This window comes from Nicotiana tabacum, chromosome 22 (genome assembly GCF_000715075.1).
Source record: "Nicotiana tabacum cultivar K326 chromosome 22, ASM71507v2, whole genome shotgun sequence".
Lineage (NCBI taxonomy): Eukaryota > Viridiplantae > Streptophyta > Magnoliopsida > Solanales > Solanaceae > Nicotiana > Nicotiana tabacum.
In genome coordinates this window covers 2,817,937-2,843,676 of record NC_134101.1, presented here as the reverse complement: position 1 = coordinate 2,843,676, position 25,740 = coordinate 2,817,937, and the positions used below count along the sequence as shown (strand labels likewise).

Here is a 25,740-nt window from a genome sequence, read left to right as displayed (position 1 = left end):
GGTCCCGGGGGCCTCGGGTAGATTTCGGGTGATTAACGGACTTGATTTTTGAGTTGATGAAGCAACTGAAGTGTTGCTGCTACTGGTGTAACCGCACCTGTGGAGTGGGCACCACAGGTGCGAGCTCGCAGAAGTGGAGATGGGACCGCAGAATCGTCCAAGGAGGAGTTGAGCAGAAGCCGCATGTGCAAAGATTTTCCCGCACATGCGATAGTCGCAAAAGCGGGCAGATGGGCGTAGGTGCGAGTTTTAGCCGCAAATGCGATGGGTTTCCACACTTGCGATAGGCGCAGGTGCAGTCTTGAAGCCGCATGAGCGGAATCTGGGATTTTAAGTGGAATCCGTACCTGCAATAGATTTTTCACAGGTGCGGCGTCGCAGATGCGACAGTGGGTCCGCAGATGCGAAAAGTTTAGGCAGAAGGTTTAAAAGGCAAGGGTTCGTGATTTTAGTCTTATTTCACCATTTGAGATTCGGACTTAGGCGATTTGGGAGAAGCTTTTCGAGGGGATTATTGAGGTAAGCTTCTGATACTCGTTATTTATCATAAATCTTGATTCCCCACTGATTTCCCCACCTAATTAGCGAGATTTGGAAGTGAAATTTGGGGGTTTAGGGCTTGAAAATTGGAGATTGGATTTTGGGGATTTGGAGGACTAAATGATGTCATATTTTGATGAATTTAGTATGGTTAGACTCGTGAGTGAATAGGCTTTCGGGTTTTATGACTTTTGTCTGATTTCGAGACGTGGGACCGGGGGCCGAGTTTGAGCCTATTTCGGATTTTGGCTTAAAGTTTCATGTTTTTCTTGTGGAATTGATTCTTTTAGCTTATATTAATTATATCATGCTGCTTGTGGCTAGACTCGGGGCGTTTGGAGATTGATTCGAGAGGCAAGGGCAATGCTAAGTAGGATTTTGCGCGATTTGAGGTAAGTAACATTTTTAAATCTGGTCCTCAGGTATGAAACCCCGAATTTTAATATGATGTGACTATTTTACAGGTGACGCACATGCTAGGTGACGGGCGTGTGGGTATGCACCGTGGGGGATTGTGACTTGGTCCATCCCGTGAGACTGTAAAGTCAAATAAACTATTGTTAATTACCTATTCTCTTTGTGTTATAGAAATTTGACTAGAAATCATGCTTAGGCTATGTGATAGTACTGTTGGGACCCGCAGAGGTCGCGTACTTGTTGAATTATTTGCTAATTGTTGTCTTGTACTCAATCATGATTTTACTTGTGCATCATATCTCAGTCTCTTCTTGATTCTTGTTGATGCACTATGTTATTTTGTTTGGGCTGATCTTTATGATTTCTGAGAGCCCATGAGACTGGAGAGGTTGGTGACTGAGTTAGGGCCTGAGTGCCGAGCTGTGAGCTATATGTATATATATGGATCAGGTTGCACGCCGCAACGAGTCTGAGGGTTGTATTTATATGGATTGGGTTGCATGCCGCAACGAGCCTTATGGCTATTTATATATTATGGGACCGGGCTGCACGCTGTAGCGATACAGAGCTTGGGCAGAAGGAGCCCCTCCGGATTCCCTCCCCCCCCTCCCCCACAGTGAGCGCATGTACCTATTGAGTGTGAGTACTGAGGGTTGAGAGCTGAGTGATTGAGCTGTTGTGACGAATTTAGTGAATGTTGCCCTGAGAGGTTGTACTTGCTTTTTCATTTGTTAATGCACTTAGTTGCTATCTGTCATTGTCGTGAAATTTCTGAAAGATTCTATATCCGGATTTACCTGCACTGTAACTGTATAAAATGAATTGATTTGAACTGCCGGATTTGAAAGCATGTCTATTATTTGCTGAAATTATTGAAAATGAACTGTATTTGTATAGCTCGTCACTACCTTCTCAGTTCCTTACTTATTTCTGTTACTTGATGAGTTGGTTGTACTCATGCTACACCCTGCACTTCATGTGCAGATCCAGGAATGTTTGATCACGGAGGTCGTTGAGTTCGTGCGCGATTGAGTACCGGAGGCTACGAGGTAGCTGCCGGCGTCTGCAGATCTTGTTCCTCCTTCTATTTTTTCCTTCTTTTCTGTATTGATACTTAGACACTGTTTTATTAGACTGGATATCTAGATGCTCATGACTCAGTGACACCCCGATGTCAGGCTATTTTTCTGCAGTTGTATTCTTTTTGGGTTTTATCCCCGTTTTTATGAAAAACTCCGATTATTTTAAATGTCTTACTTCATTTCTGTTAAATTTTGAAAGTATTTTGGAAAGGTCGGCTTGCCTAGTATCACGATATGCGCCATCACGACGGGTTAGGTTTTGGGTCCTGACAGCAAGTAAAAGCCCGTGGAAATGTGAAAAGACGCCAAAGATGAAGAGGTAAAACTTTTATAGGTAAATCTTCATAGCATTAAATGTTAGTACTCCCCTAAAGGGGGAAGATGGTGTGATATGGTATTAAGTCGGAGTTATGTGGTTCAGGTAACTATGGAAAATAAAGGAAGAATGTGGTAGAAAGGCGAAAGGAATGAGATTGCATTTATTCAGATCATACGGATATGATACGACTCTAGAACATTATGCAAGCATGATGACGGGGAGAGAGAGTAAGGGTTCCATCACTAGATGTTATTAATAAATAAGTGCAAATGAATACTTGATACATAAGGAGCCAGTGTGCGGGGTAAGTTAAGACAAATGATATAACCCAAGAGAGATTACGCAGAATATAAATATGAGAATGGACTAATGAGTAGTTAGTAGTTGATTCAGGAAGAGCCTAGTCATGGTTAGACAAGAGGATACAGACAAATCAGCAGATTGTGCAAGATAAATGTAGTGAACCCCAACATAGTGAATTCAGTCTCGCAGATATGATGTCGTAACCCTTGAGAAATATTCAAATAAGAGTTAGGGTAATTAAAGGTACGTATAAGTGTTACGGAAATAAAAGAGAGTGCCACTGGGAAGTCAGTCAAAAATTTTAGTTCAGAAGCAACCCTACGAGCACAAGGGCACAGAGGTAAGTAACTAAGGATAATTATAGGCGAGTAAGAACATCAAAAATTATTTTGGGTATACGATGTAATAAGTTTGCATCTTTACATGAGTCAAAGGGTCCCCCCCTAAGTACTACAAAGAAAGACTAGCTGAGGAAATAAGGAAGAAGACTTCAACTTAAGCATAGTGACATAAAGAAAAAATGATCTTGTAACAATAGTCTCACTACAATATTGTATACACTCCATAAGAAAGTGACACCTATCGTGGCTAATGAACAGAAAAAAAAAATCAAAGGTGATGTTTAAGATTATATGAGTTACAGGAAATTCCAGTATTCGTGGGCAATAAGATAAGCCATGTATTCAGGCAACAAGTGACAGAACGATCAGGAAAAGTAATATCTTACATTTAAAGAAAGATGAGAAGGCACGAAGGAAATCTATGGTGCTAGCAAGTTAAAGGAAGGTTGCGAGTAGTATGAATAGATATGTGTAGGTCGCAAGCTAAAGTATCATAGAGCGACAAGATTTTAGGTAGATAGGAGTGAGGATAAGAAAAGGTTAGTGACAAAGTGACAAGAATATGTAAGGCCTCGAGATTAATCCCATCAAAACAAGAAAGCCGGCGGTTTTCGTAAGTTATAGAAAGCTCAGTATAGCATGAATGAACTCAGAGGAGTCTAAGACTATGAGCATTTGGAAGAGATGAAATAGTAGAATAAGGGTGTAATTATATTTAATAAGAGGATGACGTTTAGTCCTTTGAATGAGTAATGATTTAAAGAAAAGGGATTTCATGAATTGCACGGGATTAGAATATCCCCATAAGATGAATCACATTGGGATGGCATGAATACGTTTATTGAAGTATAGTATTTTCCCTAGGTGGATCAGGCAAATCACTTCAGATGTTCCCCGATGAGACGTGAGCCCTAGTGACAATGTATTACATAAGAAGTTTCAAGTTATCAGTGGTAGATTATGGATCAACATTGAGGTGAATCAACAATGGATGGATAAAAGTTACAAAGTATGAGATGAGATTAGGCCGTCATTCTTAAGATGAACAGTAATGAAGAAAAACTAAAGGACTTAGTGAGAGAGTAACCTGGTGTTGGGTAGCAGACCCCGGTAATAATAAACTGAAGTAAGCGTTATGGTATAGTATGACCTACCTAGTTGTAGTAAAACCATAATCATAGATAATCGAGGTTGTGAAACAAGATACATCAATAGTTGTAAGTTCGATAAAGTTCCGAGCAAAGAACTTTAGTACACCTATATATGCCCAAAGGGACAACTTGTCATAGTTCTGTATATGTTCACAAAGTGAGGCCTAGAGATTGGCTAGAGGCTGGATGTCACAACCCCAAATCCGACTAGTCGTGATGGTACCTAACCCAACCCGCTAGGCAAGCCAATTATCAACTATCCAATTCCAATGAATTTAGTAAGGCAAGTAATTAAAAGAAAATATATGAAACCAATACATTTCTCCAAGAACTGGTAGTACAAATCATGAGCTTCTAAGATTAGAATTTACAAAACTGGTATGAAATAAATACATCATCTGTTCGAAATGTACATAAACAGATTCTTATAAATCTAAAGTTACCATGAACAAGAGACAGCTACAACCGGAACGTAGGTACGTCTTCAATTCTAGCTCCCGTCGAGTACAGCAACATCAACATCCAATATCTGCACGCAAGGTGCAGAAGTGTAGTATGAGTACAACCAACCCCATGTATTCAATAAGTAATAAACCTAACCTTAGGTCGAAAGTAGTGACGAGCTTGTACCAAGGACGGGTACAATTTCAATAACCAATAATAGTTCATAACAAAATAAAATAAGTAATACCAGAAGTAACTCAACGATCAAATGCACAACAAAACATGATTTCTGAAAATAGTTCTACCTTTCAAGTACATCGATGAAAACCCAAATCGTTTACCGAAGTTGCCAAAAATATGAGTAAGTTGAAAACAGTAATTTCCCCAAAAATTCTTTCCACAATAAATAAGATGTTTCATTTTTTTTCTAGATAGTCAGTGAAAAATGCATCATTATGCCCATAGGCCAATATGTGTGAGAAGTCATGAATGACGTGATACCGTACAACATGAGAAAAATACATCTCTATGTATGTATGTCATGGGTGCATGTCAATGCAATATATCTCAGCGATAAAACCATATGCATACTTCTCATAGTATCAATTCACTTAGTCCTCCCTATCACTCGGTCCTCACAGTCACTCAGTCCTCACAGTCACTCAATCCTCCCAATCGCTCGACACTAGCATTTGGCACTCACACTCAGTAGGTACCTGCGCTCACTGGGGGTGTGTACAGACTCCGGAGGGGCTCTTTCAGCCCAAGCGCTATAATCTGCATGGACAACTCACGTGCTGCACGGACAACTCACGTGCTATAATATCAATATTTGTATCCGTCCGGACAACTCACGTGCTATAATAAAGCCTATAAGGCCTGCTGCAGGTGGGCAACCCCGATCCACATAATAATAAAGTATATAAAGCCAATATGGCCTACTGCGGCGTGCAGCCCGATCCCATAATTAAACTCACAATCAGGCCCTCGGCCTCACTCAGTCATCAATCTCTCCAGTCTCTCAAGCTCACAATGTCATGAAACTAGCCCGAAATGATGATATGATGAATCAATAAATAGCAACAGAGACTGAGAGATGATATGAAATGAACGAACATGACTGAGTATGAAATTTCATTTTAAACAAATAATTCAACAGCAATATGACCTCTGTGGGTCTCAATAATACTGGCGCATAGCCTCAGCATGATTTTTAACATGATTCTCACGTCAATTTCTTTAACACATAAAACTACATAGAAAATGCCAAGATTATTTGACTACAAAATTTTATGAAACCAATTACGTCACAATTTCTATAGGGCACGCCCACACGCCCATCACCTAGCATGTGCGTCACCTCCAAATAATTCACATAATACGTATATTAAGGATTAATACCCTCAACTCCAAGATTAGAAGAGTTACTTACCTCGAACAAGACGAATCCAATGTCGAGCAAGCTAAACAATGCTCCAGAAATCGCATTCTGCACGTATCAGCTTCTTAACGGCTCGAATCTAGCCACAATTAATTCGATTCAGTCAATACCAATTATTGTAATCAATTCCATAAGAAAATACTAATTTTCCAATAAAATCTAAAATTAGCTCAAAAATTGCCTGTGGGGCCCACGTCTTGGAACCCGACAAAAGTTACAAAATATGAACGTCCATTCAACCACGAGTCCAACCATACCAATTTTATCAAATTCCGACATCAACTCGACCCTCAAATCTTCAAATTAAAGTCTATGAAATTTTTTACTATTTTTAACCCAAAACATTAATATGTTGATAAAAACAACAATAGATTCGTATAATTTAACCAAAACCGAGTTAGAATCACTTACCCAAATCCATATGGTGAACATTGTCTCAAAAATCGCTTCAATCCGAGCTCCATAGCTCCAAATGTATTAAAATGGTCGAAACCTCAAAATATAGCTCATGTCCAGGCATTTACTCTTCGCGATCGCGGAAAATGCTTCGTGATTGCGAAGCACAAAAATTTCCAGCCCAAAATGTGCCCTTCACGATCGCGGAAAACCACTCGCGAAAGAATAAACTCCCCAACTCTTCCAGACAGCCTCTAGTATAATGGTCAGAACTTTTAGTACAAAACTCCAAATGACAAATGATTTGACTTTCTCAAACCTAGACATCAAGGGCTACAACTTGTATTTTTGGATCATCTCCAAATTCTTTATAGATTGCGAGATATAAGCTTCCAAATTCGTGTCAGTGGAGCAGAGATTTTGTTCTACGAGATCGCGAAAGAGCTTCCGCGATCGCGATTCACAAGGCCCCAAACTATTATTTGCTCTTCGCGAACGCGACCAAATGTTCGCGATCGCGATCGCGATGCACACCTCAGTAGGCAGAAACCAACAATTAAAAATGGACTAGAAATGGTCCGAAACCACCCCGAAACTCACCCGAGCCCCTCGGGACCTCAACCAAATATACCAACAAGTCCTAAAACATCATACGAACTTAGTCGAAGCCTCAAATCACATCAAACAACATCAAAAATGACGAATCATACCCCAATTCTATGAACTTAGAACTTTCAAATTCTATATCTTGTGCCGAAACACATCAAATCAATCCGAAATGACTTCAAATTTTGCACACAAGTCATAAATGACATAACGAATCCATTCCCATTTCCAGAATCGGATTCCGATCCCGATATCAAAAAGTCAACCCCCGGTCAAACTTCCCAAAAATTTAACTTTCGCCATTTCAAGCCTAATTCCACTACGAACCTCCAAATAATTTTTCGTATACGTTCCTAAGTCCAAAATCACCATACGGAGCTATTGGAATCATCAGAATTCAAATCGGAGGTCGTTTACACATAAGCCAATATCCGGTCAACTTTTCCAACTTAAGCTTTCCATTATGAGATTAAGTGTCTCAATTCATTCCGAAATCCTTCCGGACCCGAACTAACTAATCCGATAGGTCATAATACAGCTATAAAGCACAAATAGAGCAATAAATGGGGGAACAGGGCTGTAATACCCAAAATGACCGGCCGAGTCGTTACATTCTCCCCCACTTAAACATACGTTCGTCCTCGAATGTGCTAAGAGTTGTTTCCATGCCATCAACTCACTATTCCATCTTACCATGCACGTACCCGGGGTGATCCCATGTCACCCTATTCCACATAGGCCTGACAACACCACATAACTGAAATTTCTTAATTCAACCTAGCCCACAAGCCTTAGAATCCAATTCCCAACATTCGGAATTTCTTATAAGATCTGAATCCGCAACCTACACACTGTATAAGTCTGAACAAGTTGTACCAAAAACTATAACCATAACTCAAAACTCAAATACCACATAGCTACAATGCTCGAAGCAATAATTTCTAATCACAGTAGCTGCTCAAAATAACCCAATGCCGGTAATAAACCTCACATCAAACAAGTCTCCAGTCTAAAAACCTTCGTACACTACCGATGATGAAAGAAACACGTAGAAACTCGTAACCATTCATCAGATCCACCAGTCATGGAGCTCCCTCTCCTTCGACAAGAACTATAGCAAATTTCTAAGCCGACTTTCGACATTATCCTTCCAAATATACCACAATCAAATCTGATAGCATCTATCCTAGATCCGATGACTTCACCTTATCAAATACCAGCTACTCTACTGACATGCCACACCAATACTACCTAAAGTCACAACCTGTGTAACCCGTGCACCAATAAGCAACATTTCAAATGTACTCAATCACGAAAATGACTCAAACAAAAGAACCGTCCTGCAAACTCGACGGGTACCACCCCAACGCAATGCTAAGAAACTATCACACACCGTAGAACCATAACACACGAATCTAACACAAAGGATCATATCTCAACATAACTCTGCTGTAATGCGCGACCCCATCCAAACACTGTTCCATATGAAATACCTCAGCCACCATGCTCAAAATTAATAGCTACGCGCAATCCGACATCAAGTACTCACAATGCATTACCATAACCATGGAGAAGCAAATGACACAATGCCACACAAACCCGAAAGAACATAACCAATGCGCAACCACTCATACATCACCCAAATACCCATCTCGCGCAAATTTCGCTATAAGGCCCCAATAGAACTGCACCATGTGTGCTTATAACCAACGAATCACAACTCCTCGTAGCATAGAAGAGTAACTCACCGAACATAACAGAACACGAATAAGCTCAACAACAACCGAATAACACATCCCTCAATAATAGCAGTATGGAGCCAACCAATCTGGCTCTGTGTAGAATACACATCCTAATTGGGCCTACCAATGGACCCCTAAATCAACTCCGGGCACCCACACATGAATAAATAACCCTCTGAAATCCCACAATGACTGAATCATAATATATACTATCGTCTAGCTAGCTTCGGCCATGACTTCATAGTCCACAACCATGAAAACAACTTGCTCTTGAGAACTCCCAGTCTCCAAATCCATAGAACACACGAATCCCATATCTGATCCCAACTCCACCGCCAGAATGTCTAACACATCTCTCATTCACGATCATCCCACGAGGAATACTTCTAAAATTCTTCCGTGCCACATAGCAAAATTTGAATATCAACAGTCTATCAACCAGGTGAGTACTGCAATACCGATGAACATCCGTAAGTCAAAACACAATGCACCTTCTGAAATGCGCACCCTTCTCAGGAATTACCGAGCAGTTTAACATTCATCGAAATATCTGAAACTGACCATTATGTCCAACATTCGTTACCTTCTCTTCAAGACTGAACTGTCACATTGTACATGTAAATCCTAATCCCGCACAACACACCACATCTATTATTTCATCATGTGACAAACACAAGAATCTCATTATCAACTCTGAGTCACCAGCAAATTACATACCCGGTTAGTTAGAAATCTTCCTCTTGCTTCCTTCCAGGAAGAAATCACAATACACAACATATTTCCCACACCAGTAGAAAATATTTGGTTCCAACCATGGTAGAAACCATCAAGAACACTTTGAAATCCAACTTCACATAACCAAGCTATTAGAACTAAATTCCTCTAACTCGACCAAACCACGTAGGTCACCAAAACCCAAGAATATTGCCACCAAAACATCTGTAGAGACTCACCACATCATAATTACCCCTATAAATACCACAACCGAAACACACACTCTGAAAATACCTTATTTGAGTCTAAGGAAATTTCATTCACCTTCCTGATACCGAAATATAAAATCCATACTGATATACAAAAATGCCACAAGTCTCGACACCATCCAACTTAAATCTCAGATTTTAGCCATAAACAAACCCGCCAAAAATTCTTAATTGTTACATTTTAATCTTGAATCCATTAGAACTTTCTCGAGAGTCATCCACTCTGCTCAAATATTAATTGCACCGCCCAAACGGGCCGAAAGACATATGCCCCTATAGCACAACAACACCCAAAGAAGTACCCCTGCCTTAACACCACCAATCAAATTCATACTCCGTGCGCACTACATCCTTCACAAATAACAACTCACTCATTCCATGATTTTCATGTATTCATATGTGCAATATAACCCGTATCCAGGAATTTCCTTATTCGAGTCATCCTCGATCTCAACCTCTGCAAGTCATAACTAACCCACAAGTATGCCTCAGCCCAAAACTAAGCCTTTACATATAACCATGAAATTGAATTGTCAATAGCAGGCTCCCCCACTTAGCCAAAGCTATAGATTAAAACACTCGATAACTCACAATACCTATACTCTATTACTGCCTTAATACCGCAGTCAGTTCAACGAAAATTCTTCTCAGGCCCATGCAACACCAACCATAAAATACTTCAATCATCCGCTAATCTCGCATTTCATTCTTTTGACAGTCAAGTCAACTTTCTCAACTAGATTCAAATTCAAATCTCAACACATATAACCCGCTGGTAGAAAAGAAACTCTCCAATCAACATTATAAGAAACACACCTACTTAGCCTCAAATTGGCATCTTGTTATAACATTTCGCATCCACAATTACTAACGCAATCACTTAATCTTCTTGAGTCCAAACTCATGAACAAGACATGAAAATTTAATTCTCTCCACAATTAAACTACATGACAGATCCTTCAACACACTTACAATTCGAGACTGTACGTCACATCAAACGAAAATCAAGCACCCAATGGCCCTCTTTACATTCCAAGGAAACACTTCCTGTCACATTCAATCTATCTTAACACATCCCGCATATCATCCCTGAAATCACAAGTCGGCGATACACAGCTGATACCGATCGCTCACATACGCACACGAATGCGTGGAAGGAATTCAAAGAGTTATATTTTTAAGCTGAATCAATTCTGCACGATAAGGAAAGAAAGATGGAAAATTATCCTAAATGCCCTGTAGCCTCTCGAAGATAAGTATGGACGTCATCATACCGATCTGCAAGACCCTACTAGACACTTGCTCATGACTCGTAGAACCTATAAACCTAGAGCTCTTATACCACTTTGTCATGACCCAAAATCCGACTAGTCGCGATGGCACCTAACCCAACCCGCTAGGTAAGTTAATTATTAACTATCTAATTCCAATGAATTTAATAAGGCAATTAATTAAAAGAAAATATATAAAACCAATACATTTCTCCAAGAACTGGTAGTACAATTCATGAGCTTCTAAGATTAGAATTTATAAAACGGGTATGAAATAAATACATCATCTGTTCGAAATGTACATAAACAGATTCTTATAAATTTAAAGCTACCATGAACAAGAGGCAGCTACAACTGGAACACAGGTACGTCTTTAATTCTAGCTCCCATCGAGTACAGCAACATCAACATCCAATATCTGCACGCAAGGTGAAAAAGTGTAGTATGAGTACAACCGACCACATGTACTCAATAAGTAATAAATCTAATCATAGGTTGAAAGTAGTGACGAGCTTGTACCAAGGACGGGTCCAATTTCAATAACTAACAATAGTTCATAAGAAAATAAAACAAGTAATACCATAAGCAACTCAACGATCAAATGCTCAACAAAACATGATTTCTGAAAAATGTTCTACCTTTCAAGTACATCAATAAAAACCCAAATCGTTTACCGAAGTTGCCAAAAATATGAGTAAGTTGAAAACAGTAATTTTTCCAAAAATCCTTTCCACAATAAATAAGAAGTTTCATTTTCTTTCTAGATAGCCAGTGAAAAATGCATCATTATGCCCATAGGCCAATATGTGTGAGAAGTCATGAATGACGTGATACCGTACAACGTGAGGAAAATATATCTCTATGTCTGTATGTCATGGGTGTCATGGGTGCATATCAATGCAATGTATCTCAGTGATAAAACCATATGCATACTTCTTAGAGTATCAATTCACTTAGTCCTTCCCATCACTCAGTCCTCACAGTCACTCAATCCTCCCAATCTCCCGGCACTCGCACTCAGTAGGTACCTGCGCTCACTGGGAGTGTGTACAGACTCCGGAGGGGCTCCTTCAGCCCAAGCGCTATAATTTGCACCGACAACTCACGTGCTGCACGGACAACTCACGTTCTATAGTATCAATATCTATATCCGCCCGAACAACTCACGTGCTATAATAAAGCCTATAAGGCCTGCTGCAGGCGGGCAGCCCCGATCCACATAATAATAAAGTATATAAAGCCAATATGGCCTGCTGTGGCGTGCAACCCGATCCCATAATTATCCTCACAATCAGGCCCTCGGCCTAACTCATTCATCAATCTCTCCAGTCTCTCGGGATCAGAATGCCATGAAACTTGCCCAAAATGATGATATGATGAATCAATAAATAGCAACAGAGACTGAGAGATGATATGAAATGAATGAACATGACTGAGTATGAAATTTCATTTTAAATAAATAATTCAACAGCAATATGACCTCTGTGGGTCTCAATAATACTGGCACATAGCCTCAGCATGATTTTTAATATGGTTCTCAGGTCAATTTCTTTAATACATAAAACTACATTGAAAATGCCAAGATTATTTGACTACAAAATTTTACGAAACCAATTACGTCACAATTTTTATAGTGCATGCCCACACACCCATCACCTAGCATGTGCGTCACCTCCAAATAATTCACATAATACGTATATTCAGGATTCATACCCTCAGCTCCAAGATTACAAGAGTTACTTACCTCGAACAAGACGAATCCAATGTCAAGCAAGCTAAACAATGCTCCAGAAATCCCATTCTTCACGTATCAACTTTTGAACGGCTCGAATCTAGCCACAATTAATTTGATTCAGTCAATACCAATTAATGTAATCAATTCCATAAGGAAATACTAATTCTCCAATAAAAATCTAAAATTAAATAAAAAATCACCTGTGGGGCCCACATCTCGGAACCCAACAAAAGTTATAAAATATGAACGGCCATTCAACCACGAGTCCAACCATATCAATTTTATCTAATTCCGACATCAACTCGACCCTCAAATCTTCAAATTAAAGTCTATAAACGCTTCTACTATTTTCAACCCAAAACACTAATATGTTGATAAAAATAACAATAGATTCGTATAATTTAACCAAAATCGAGTTAGAATCACTTACCCTAATCCATATGGTAAAAATCACCTCAAAAATCGCTTCAACCCGAGCTCCATAGCTCCAAATGTGTTAAAATGGCCGAAACCTCAAAATATAGCTTCTGTCCAAGCATTTACTCTTCGCGATCGCAAAGCACAAAAATTACCAGCCCAAAATTTGCCATTCGCGATCGCGAAGAACAAACTCCCCAACTCTTCCAGACAACCTCTAGTATAATGGCCATAACCTTTTTTACAAAACTCCAAATGACAAATGGTTTGACTTTCTGAAAACTAGAATCAGGGGCTACAACTTTTATTTTTGGATCATCTCCAAATTCCTTATAGATTGCGAGATATAAGCTTCCAAAGTTGGGTTAGTGCAGCAGAGATTTTGTTCTACGTGATCGCGAAAGAGCTTCCGCTATCGCGATTCACAAGGCCCCAAACTGCTTTTACGCGACCAAATGTTCGCGATCGCGATGCACACCTCTATAGATAGAAACCAGCAATTAAAAATGGCCTAGAAATGGTCCGAAACCACCTCGAAACTCACCTGAGCCCCTCGGGACCTCAACCAAATATACCAACAAGTCCTAAAACATCATACGAACTTAGTCGAAGCCTCAAATCATATCAAACAACATCAAAATGACGAATCATACCCCAATTCAAAATCTATGAACTTAGAACTTTCAAATTCTGTATCTTGTGCCGAAACACATCAAATCAATCCGGAATGACTTCAAATTTTACACATAAGTCATAAATGACATAACGAAGCTATTCCCATTTCTAGAATCAGATTTCGACCCCGATATTAAAAAGTCAACCCCCGGTCAAACATTCCAAAAATTTAACTTTCGCTATTTCAAGCCTAATTCCACTACGGACCTTCAAATAATTTTTCGTACACACTCTTAAGTGAAAAATCACCATACAGAGCTACTGGAATCATCAGAATTGAAATCCGGGGTCATTTACACATAAGACAACATCCGATCAACTTTTCCAACTTAAGCTTTCCATTATGAGACTAAGTATCTCAATTCATTCCAAAATCCTTCAGGACCCGAACTAACTAATCTAATAGGTCATAATACAGCTATAAAGCACAAATAGAGCAGTAAATAGAGGAATGGGGTTGTAATACCCAAAATGACCGGCCGGGTCTTTAAACTGGAGGTAAAAGGATAGAAGAGTCATATAGGCGCACATACAAGGACAAATTCGTACAGGCTGCATGACAGGAGGTAGAAACAGTTACGAGATTGGAAGAATTCTGACAACAAATCGTGGTATGAGAAAGAGGCCTGAAGGGGGGAATGCACTGGCCTTTGGATTTATTCACAGAACAGTTGCCTACATGGCAAAGACAGTATTAAAGTATTCGTAAGAGCTATGAGTTATGAGACTGATAAGCGCATCAGTCAATATTTGAGGACGAATGTTCCAAAGGGGGGAATGATTTTACACCCCATGTTTTCGTACGTAAGAGTACGTTGTAAGTCAATTGATGTAAGCTCATAAATAAAATCATCTTTGAAAAGTCTATAAAGTAAGTAATCATGTTACCATGGAGGTTACAAATCTTTAAGATCATGGATAACAAGTACCAAGAGGGTTGAAAGGCTTAGAAGCTAAACATATTGAAGAAAATAAGTTTCGTCGAATGTCGACAAGTTGGGAATGTTATAACATGTACTTTTGGGGTGATACTAGGGTTCTTAACATAATAAGGAGGTTATGTTATGAGTTATTTTAGTCGTATGATAGTCGTGTGTTACATTTTTAAGTCAAGCGAGTTATGGAACAAAAGTTGACAAAGGTCATCACAAGTTACATTCATAATGCGCTGAAAATTAGGTCAAATATAGCGGAGCTTTTCTCCCAATATACTTTGAATTACGGGATGATCTATATATCAAATTGAATATCTACGAGTCTATTTTCTAAGTCATTAAACCGTTTGTTGATACGACATTGGATTAGAGAGATATTTATAGTTTTGCGAGACTGCTCAGACTGCATAGGTGACAAGTATGTGTGTCACTGAAGCTTTTTAAGCAATACATTTTGTGTTTTATATGACGTCTTTTGGGGATATATTATATACCAAATTGAAGGTATTGGAATTTAGTTTCCAATGCTCTTAACCATTTATTTATATGACTTCCATATAAAATGATATAAGCGTCGGAAGAAGGGCCAATGATAGAGTGCCAAGTTGGCACCTCTTTGATTTTTCAAAAGTTGATATATTAAGGTCTTAGGTCGTCTTTATCTTCATTGTTTCCATAGAACACGACCATAGAACACCCATAAACATATCCTTAAGCTCTATTCTATGGTTTCAATGAAGATTAAAATCCCGGGTACGAAATCAAGAAGCGATAACATTAGAACGATCCCTACGACGTAAGTATCGCTCTATCGCCTCTTTTTTTTTTTGTAGTTTGAGTTTTGGAAGGTAATTCATAGTTAATAAAATGTCTACTTTCTGTATTTAAGATTTTATATATCAAGTAAGGTTGATAAATTCGTTTCCTAATAGTTAGAACTCACGGGACGGTGATAGGAAGTCGTGAGTTCGATTTATTTCACTTTCAGTAGACAGTTTTGTAGTCCACTCGTGTTGGCCTATTGTGCTGCTTAATTATGGAGTTTGGAAGGATGAAGGGCATGGAGAAATGCCACATGTGGTAGGGTAGTAGGCTGGTCACTAATCGTTACAATTTCAGGCTAATTGATAACTTGTTGATTGGGTGTATTATGGTATATTTGGGGTTTTTGTTGCATTGAAGGTCCCGAATTGTAGTGGATTGTTTTTGAGTTGTTGATTGTATTATGTTTGTATCTCGCCTATAGTAGGCTTGAGGGAGCAGTAAAATCAGGAAAAATGCTGCCCGTTTTATTTTAGAATCGAGTTATCATTTGAGATACGTGATATACTAGCACCATCTAAGTTGTACATGTATTTCTTTGTTATAGGGTTGGTGCGCTAGTTGTCATAATCTTGTTGTTGAGTTGCATTGATGACTTGAGGTATGTTAAGGCTATCCCTTCTTTTCTTTTGGCATGATCCATATGATACAACGAAACGAGCAAGCACGCAACTTTCATAAATGATTATATTCTTAATATTACTAGGGGTTCCTATGTTCTTGATTCTCCATGTGTCCTATTATTCTATCGTCTGTTCATGGGTCTCAGAAAATACGTAAGTTGATAAAGTTTATTTTATGATATTAATCGAAGGCATAATGATTTTATGACATTCTAAGAGATCTTATTGACTTACTTTATTATGAATTGCATCCATTTATACATGTATACTGACCCATGACCAGATGGAGTTATATATGTGTATAGTATATGGGGTATAGGGTATGGGGAAAGGTTGTAGCGTTATATACGCACCACTAACTTATCAGCTGGTATACGTTGATAATTTTGCTCACAGAGGCCGAGATGATATGATGGGATGCCTTTAGAGGCTTGATGATGTTATGCATGCATATACCTATGCATGGTATGACATTTATACACATATGCATGACATTATAAATGTTTCATGATTCACAGAGCTATTCAGACTTACAGGTTGAGTTCTTTACTCCATGTTTCTTTCATGTCTTTTCTATACTGCTTTCATGCCTTACATACTCGGTACTTTATTTGTACTGACGTCCCTTTTGCTTGGGGACGCTGCGTTTCATGCCTGCAGGTCCCGATAGATAGGTTGAGAGTTCTCCTAGTAGGCTATCAGCTCAGCCGAAGGTGTTTGTGCACTCCAATTGCTCTGAAGTTGCCTATTTGGTCAGTATGATTTGGACATGTATTGATCAGTATGGCGGGGCCCTGTCCCGACCTTTATGATATTTATGTACTCTTAGGGGCTTATAGACAGATGTCATATATATGAATACTTGTATGGCCTTATCGGCCTATGTTTTGAGTATACAAATGATCATGTCAGCCTTATAGGCCCGTATGTCACATGTATAAGTTTCTATATTATGTTGGGTCATCCTATGGCTAGTATTCCCTTATGTTTTATTCCCGTTATCTCATGATGGCCCTTCTAGCCCACTTACCAATGACGGTATGATAAGAAAGATATGTTACGTTGGTTCTCGGTTGTGTAAGGCACCGGGTACCTGTTGCGGCCCTGCGATTTGGGTCGTGACAATTTCTTATTTATAAGGAGCTACCTGACAACCAGGAGACTTATAGTTTGAGAATATATTAAAATTATTTATTGCATTAGATGCATGGATTGAAAGATTTATTTAATTTTATACTAGACGCCTGGACTATCCGGGGAGTATAAAAATTTAATAAGTTCTTTGTTATCATGATGGTTGAACTCAACTATGCCAATAGAATCGACCTGACTACCAGGGGACTAATTGACATAGAGTTATTTAAGAAAATTGTATGGGGATGCAATTGGTAAGTGTACCTACCTTTAAAATATATGTGAGAAACAACTTGACTTCCAAGTGGCTCATACATATTGTTGAAAGATTCCTTTACTCCAAATAACAAAAATTAAGATTTCTTAAACTATAATGAAGGTAAATAATTTAAAATAATTAGTGAAAATATCATTTAGATAAAAGTCCATATCTTTATGATATGTGTAAATATGTTCTTATATTTTCTTTCCTACATTTTAGATTTCTCAATATGTCTGCTATATCACTGCGTGAAATACTTGAGACCAACAAGTTGGTAGGACCAAACTTTGATGATTGGTACAGAAATTTGAGAATTGTTCTCATGCATGAAAAGCTTATTGATGTGATCGATAAGCCTGGCAAAGAAGTCTCGGATGATGATGCCACCAAGATTTATCAGAAATACTTGGAAGAATGTCTTACTACCAAATGCATCATTCTCGCTTCTATGAGTTCTGATCTCTAGAGGAAACATCAGGATATGGATCTAACTGCAATCATTGAACATCTTAAGAAGATGTTTGGTACACAAAGCAGGACATCTAGATACCAGCAATCTAAGGCTTTATATGGATCTAAATTGACTGGAAACTCTCCAGTTGGACCCTATGTCAATCATATGATTGATCTTATTGAAGAACTTAAGAAGTTGGGGTGCAAAGAGCTTTCTCAAGGTTTGATCTTGCAGTCACTCTCTGAATCCTTTTCACAATTTATTATTAATTTTAATATGCATAAAATGGATTGTGATCATCATGAGATACTTAACATGCTTATTGATTATGAGAATCAACTTGCATCTGAGAAGAAAAAAGGAATTGTCATGTTGGTTGGAGACTCTCCTAAGAAGAAGGGTAAGGGTAAAAGTAAACACAAGAAGAAGCCTACTGCGCCTAAGGGTGGTGTGACCAAATCCAAAGGCAAAGGAGGCAAATTTGACCAATCTGATGTTGAATGTTTCCATTGTAAGAATATAGGGCATTAGAAGAGAAACTGCAAGGAGTATCTTGCAACTCTAAATGACAAGAAACAAGGTAAGACTCGAATGAAAAATATTTTAAAAGTTTCTTTAATTACTACTGATGCTTCATTGTGGGTATTAGATACTGGCAGTGGTTATAACATATGTAATATGTTGTAGGGGTTCCAAATAATTAGAAAGTTGAAGAAAGGAGAAATTAATCTACAAGTTGAAAATGGTGCAAAAGTTGCGGTCGTAGCTATAGGATCAATTTCTTTAATAATTCCTACGGTCAAAGTACTTATGTTGGATGATTGTTATTGCGTTCCTAAATTTGTTTCGAATATAATTTCAACTTCTATGTTAGACAAACGTGGTTTTTGCATTATTATAAGCAATTGTATTTGCTCTATTTATTATGGTGATAATTTATATGTGACTGGCTATCTCTAACATGATGTTTATGTCTTACCTAATGTAAATGCTAATTCGATTATGCATGTTTCAAGTCTTAAGAGGAAAAGAGATGATCAAGTAAATCATACATACCTTTGGCATTGTAGGCTTGGTCATATTGGAGAGAAAAGAATTAACAAGTTGTACAATGACGGGTACCTTCACAAGTATGATTTTGAATCATATCCAACTTGTGAATCTTGTCTCAAAGGAAAAATGACCAAATCTCCATTTATTGGAAGTGGAGAAAGAGCTACTGAATTATTGGGACTAATTCATACAGATGTTTGTGGGCCCATAAAAATTCAAGCTAGAGATGGATATTCTTACTTCATCACCTTCACTGATGATATGTCAAGATATGGATTTGTTTATCTTGTGAAACACAAATCTGAATCTTTTGAAATGTTCAAAAGGTTATGTAGTGAAGTTGAGAAATAGATGAGTAAAAGTATCAAGGTACTAAGATCTGATAGAGGTGGAGAATATTTTAGTAAAGATTTTACGAGGTATCTCAAAGAGAATGGGATTATTTCACATTGGACACCTCCAGGAACACCACAACATAATGGTGTGTCTGAAAGGAGAAATCGAACCTTATTAGATATGGTAAGATCTATGATGGGGTTCACTGATCTTCTAATATATTTATGGGGATATGCTTTGCAAGCAGCAACATACTTACTTAATAAACTTCCCACTAAGTCAGTCTCTATAACACCATATGAGATATGAAAAGGACGTAAGCCTAACCTTAAGCATATTAAAGTTTGGGGTTGTCCAACTTATGTTAAGAGACTACAATCTGATAAACTTGACTCAAGATCTGATAAGTGTAGGTTCATAGGGTATCCCAAAGAAACAATGGGATATTATTTCTATCACCCTTCTGACTATAAAGTGTTTGTGTCTAGAGGAGCAACCTTTTTGGAAAGGGAATTTCTTTTAGAAGAAAATTATAGTAGAGAAATAGAACTTGATGAAGTTCAAGAAACCAATAAATAAACACAATATCAAGATCATGAGACACAAGTAGAAGAGCCTTTATTGGATGTTTTGAAGTTGACAAGGAAGTTTCCATCTTCAATAGTTGAAGTTCAAGAACTAAATGTAGTTCAAGAACAAGTTAATGAACCAGTTCCAAACCAAATTAAAAAACAGCCAAATCCAACATAAGGTGAGCAAGTTGCACAAGCACCACTTAGAAGGTCTACACGCGAATGTCATGTACCAACTAGATATAATCTAATGGTACAAGATTATGTATCAAATGAGGTTGATCAAAATGATGATGACCCTAAGACCTATGAAGAGGCTATACAAAGTTCTGACTATGAGAGATGGCAAAAGGCCATGGAATCCGAAATGGAATCCATGAAGGAAAATAAAGTATGGACTTTAGTTGAACCTTCAAAGGATATTAAACCTATAGGTTGTAAATAGGTTTTTAAGAAAAAGATTGGAGTAGACGGAAAGGTGGATACCTACAAAGCCTGTCTTGTTGCCAAGGGATATCATCAGAAAGAAAGAGTCAACTATGATGAGACTTTCTCTCCCGTGGCAATGCTCAAATCAATTCGGATTTTGCTTGCTATAGCAACATACTACGATTATGAAATATGACAAATGGATGTGAAAATAACTTTTCTTAATGGTGAGCTAGAAGAGGATGTGTACATGACACAACCTGAAGGTTTCACATCTCCGCCTGATCAGAATAAAATTTGCAAGCTACATAGATCCATTTATGGACTAAAGCAAGCTTCTCGAAATTGGAATATTCGCTTTAACAAGACAATTGAAAAATTCAATTTTGTTAGATGCAAAGAAGAACCTTGTGTGTACAAAAAGGTTAGTGGGAGCACAATTATATTCTTAATACTTTATGTTGATGATATATTGCTCATCAAAAATGATGTACCAGCATTGCAAAGTACCAAAATTTGGCTATCTGAACAGTTCTCTATGAAAGACTTAAGAGAAACAACTTATATATTTGGAATAAAGATCTATAGAGATAGATCTAGGAAGATGCTTGGGCTTTCCCAGTCCTTGTACAGTGATAGCATCTTAAAGAGGTATAACATGGATAATTCCAAAAGAGTCTATCTACAGATAGGCACTGCAATTACTCTCAGTAGGGAGGATTGTCCTAAAATACCTGAAGAGAGAGAACGCATGAGTAGGATCCCATACGCTAGTGCAGTGAGAGCTATCATGTATACCATGATATGTACACGTCCTGATGTGGCTTATGCACTAGGAGTGACTAGCCGATATCAGGCAAATCCTGGTGAGGAACATTGGAAGGTGGTAAAGACCCTTCTTAAGTACTTAAGAAGGACTAAAGGCCAATTCCTCATTTATGGAGATTCTGAGTTGAAACTTGAAGGTTATACTGATGCAAGCTTCTCTTCAGATAGAGATGATAGCAAATCTATTTCTAGTTATGTATTCACCTTAAATGGTGGTGCAGTGAGTTGAAAAATCTCCAAACAAGCTACAGTAGCTGATTCAGTGACTGAAGCAGAATATATAGCAGCTAGTGAAGCTTCTAAGGAAGCTGTATGGATGAAAAAGTTCTTAACTGAACTTGGTGTGGTTCCTTCAATAGAAGGTGTAATTCCATTATTGTGTGACAATACTAGAGCCATTGCTCAAGCAAAATAACCAAGATCACACCAAAAATCTAAACAAGTCATGCGAAGGTATCACTTGATAAGAGAAATTATTGAACGTGGAGACGTCGAGATTCAAAAGGTTGATGGAAAGAAAAATGTTGCAGACTCATTCACTAAAGCTCTTGGAGCAAAGGAGTTTGACAAGCACAAGTGGAAATTGGGAATGAAGTACAAGAGAGATTGGCTCTAGTGCAAATGGAAGATTGTTAGGGATATATTAGATATGACCTAGATCCAATCTCATATTTGATGATTTGAACATATTTTTGTGAATTTTATTTGATATAAAAATATATGGCATTTGATATTCGTTTATCATATTTATTATTAATTGCTTGATTAATTTAATAAGGTCCTTGATTAAATTTTGAGACTTGTCATCGTGATGGAGATCATGATAGTGAGAGTAAAGTTTCTTATAATTTAATCTAAATTTATTCTTGATCGTAGGATTATTAATTTGGACATTAGTAATTCGGTTAGATCAATATTTATGTGACCGTATTTATTGGATAAAGATTAGTTGATCTCATTAACTAAATCACATGGATAGATGATGCATATAGATATATGATTATTGAACCGACTCATTGGATAATTCCTAATAGTTAGAATTATCATAAAACTGTCAATAGGATATTCTCTTGAAGAATGTGATGTAAGAGTTTCCTTTGACCTGATATCATCATAGTAATTGACAAGTTATTTATTGTGCTTTGATACTAGACACATATGGCTATAGGACGATAGTTGAAAGGATATTAGGTATGATTAAATACTTGTAAAATTAGTGATTGATCAAGATGGAATCTGTCAACTCTTGGTAATGAGTTTAAGCTCCATGTTGTCATGAATTATAAACGATCAAACTAAGATCTTGGCCACGGCAATTGAATGAAAGAAGAAAAGAGTTTCTTAGGTCATTCAATGGTCGATTATATTTGACATGAACACATAGTTTGTCGCCTATTAGGATTTGACAATTGAATCATTTCCTAGGGGTGACCCAGAGCTATAAGGACAGAAAGAATTTCTATATTATTCTTCTACTGGTTCTTGGGAGTAAATTGTATACTTCATTCTATCTGGTCGTTGAGGAGTGTTGCTAGATGCCACCTTGATTAGTACATTGATGTGATCAATTTACTACCGGCTTAGTATTGAACCAATGGGGTCGCACAATGACGAGTGTTCTGATATTTGCTAAAGAATTAATTATTTTATTATTTGATAATTAAATTAAAAAATTTAATTAGTCAAATAAATTTAGTTATTAGTCCAATAAAATATTATTATATTCTTTGTTAGCACAGAGGATATAATTAATATGTGAACAACTTAAAATTTTCTATTTGGAATAGAAAATTAAATTGTATCTCTTGGTTAAGATATATATGTGATATATATAATTAATACTTATTTTATTTAAAAGATGTTATATAGAATATTAATTAAGAAAGAAGCTTGGTGGAAACTTTGAAAGTGAATTTGGATTCACGTGGAAGTCCAACATGTGGGCAGCCACAATCCCATTTAGAATGAGATTCAATTTTTCAACAATAGCAAACTTATTTTCGGTTTAGACAAGAATCTAAATTTGAATTGTATTGAAAAGTCCAACATGTGGGCACCCACAATCTCATTTAGAATGAGATTTAATTTTTCAACAATAGCAAACTTACTTTTGGTTTAGAATTGTACAAAAGTTCACCGCCTCTAACCTTTTCTTTATATAGTGAAAAGGATTTTCAGCGGTTATAAATATGTCCAATTGACATGAAAATCCATGGTCAAAATAATACTTTTAAGAAGCCACAAAATTAAGAGAAAGACGTACAAGAATCGTCGTGCAACTTTGGGCAGTAAGTCTTGAACCACTTGTGAAAGTGAGAGTGCAATACAAAGCCAAGACAGAAAAGAATATTACAAGAAAGGTGTTTCTTGTTCTTCTACTTTTGAGTTGAGATTTTTGAGAAAAAATTTAACATAATATTTTCATTCAATTTGTTCGCGGGTTCATTGATCAAAGAGTTGATAGCAAGGACCAATCTCGGTGTGGATACGAATAGAGTCTTCGCACTATCGAAGAAATTTTTGAAACGAGACTCTCTTCACCAGGTACGTCTTAGATCCGATCTTTGACATGTAAATAAATTTTAAACGCGAAAAGACCTGTCTAGGATTATTATTATCTTCTGATGCGTGTTATGAACACATCCATCATTCCTACCGTGTACATCGACTGGATGCTACAAAAGTGTATAAAAAACGTGGAAATGAGGAGGAAGAAATGGTGGAGGAATTGTGAAAGAATTCAATTGTGGGACAAGGCAAGATTATTGTTGATAGATTTTTATGCGGAAATTATAAGAGTTCAATGAGTTGTAGTAGTGATGGGAAAGCCATTAACAGAGCGATATTGACTGCGGCAGCAGCAACTACTACTAGCTATACACAGGGAACAAGAATTTTCACTAAAAATATTCAAAATATAAAAAGGTAAAAATACTAAAAAGTAGAAGGATTCAAGAACTACTATATGTACATAAAAAATAATTTGGACCTTAATTTTATCATTTCCAAAACGTATGTCCCTTTATGGCTTTCAGCTGGCAGTAACTATGTAATTGTTACCAACTTGAACTGCTTCACATTATCAAATGACACGAAGACAGCTAGAATTACTTCCTTAATTTCATTTTATGTGAGATTGTTTGATTGACAATGGAGTTTAAGAAAAAATGAATAACTTTTAAAATTTATGATTTTAAATATATGTCATGATATTTTTGTGGCTATAAATTAAAAGCAAATCATTAAAGATAAAATTAAAATAGTAATAGTTTGAATGGGAAGAGCTAAACTAAAAAGTTAAATTACCATAATAACCTTCGTACTATCCTAATTGTCCTATTTAATTTTTTTTTTTTAAAAAAAAAAGCCTTACGCCTAGGAAGAGACTCCAATGTACTTCAATCTAATGTAATTGATCATTATGTTTCCAAAATATCTAATATACCGAAATATTGGCGTTTCAATTCTAATACAACGAAGAAGAGAGTCGTTCAAGAGAAGAAGTTAAAGTTTGGTGAAAAAAAAAGCTCCGGAGCCCAAGGCCCAGTATGAAGTTACTTATTGTATGGCTTATATTTGTTTTCCTCCATTTTGCGATAAAATGGTTGAAGTTTTGGCAGTTTTAAATGCAATTTTTTTTTATCATAATTAATTTAAATATATCACAGGGGCCTTGGTGTAACTGGTAAAGTTGTTGTCATGTGACCAGGAGGTCACAGGTTCAAGCCGTGGAAACAACCTCTTGCAGAAATGTAGGGTAAGGCTTGTGTACAATAGACCCTTGTGATCCGACCCTTCTCCGCACCCCACACATAGCGGGAGATTAATGCACTGAGCTGCCCTTTTCTATATTCGAACTACTCCGATTATAAAGTGTTCTGATCTCATCAATTTTACATAAAAATATCCTCTAATATATTTTAATATGGGAAATTTTACGAAAACAAAGTACATTTGTTTTCAAGAGAATTTTTTTCTTATTAGTTGTGATTTGTGATCTTACCCATGCTAAAGTAACCATTCTAGCAGAAATTTTTCTTGGGGTAATAAGGGTGACAAGTGGGCCGGTCCAGGCCCGGGATCGGATCGGGACTGCGGGCCAAACGGGTTAAACGGGTCAGGACCATTTGGCCCGATTTTAGTGGGTCTGGGCCGGTCGTATGATTTGGGCCGGTCCTATGATTTGAGCCCGCCAGGCCCGAGACCATTTAACCCGCCAGGGATCGGCCCCGGACAGGATCAGTCCCTTAGCGGGCCAAAGTCCCAACGGCTATTTTTTTTAAAAAAATATATATTTTTGTTGGGCTGTCAAAAATAATCGTTGGCTATTTATAAAATAGCCATTTAACCCCCCCCCCCCCCCCCAACTTTGTTTTGATACCAAACTTTTTATAATTACATTTTTTTCCTATTTTCAACTATAAATACC

At 37.5% G+C, this 25,740-nt stretch overlaps 1 pseudogene; it reads left to right on the top strand.

Moving 5' to 3' along the window:
- The window catches only part of LOC107826909 (adenylate isopentenyltransferase 5, chloroplastic-like), a 36,370-nt pseudogene extending 12,014 nt beyond the window's left edge, over positions 1-24,356 (top strand).
- Positions 24,357-25,740: the final 1,384 nt, after the last annotated feature.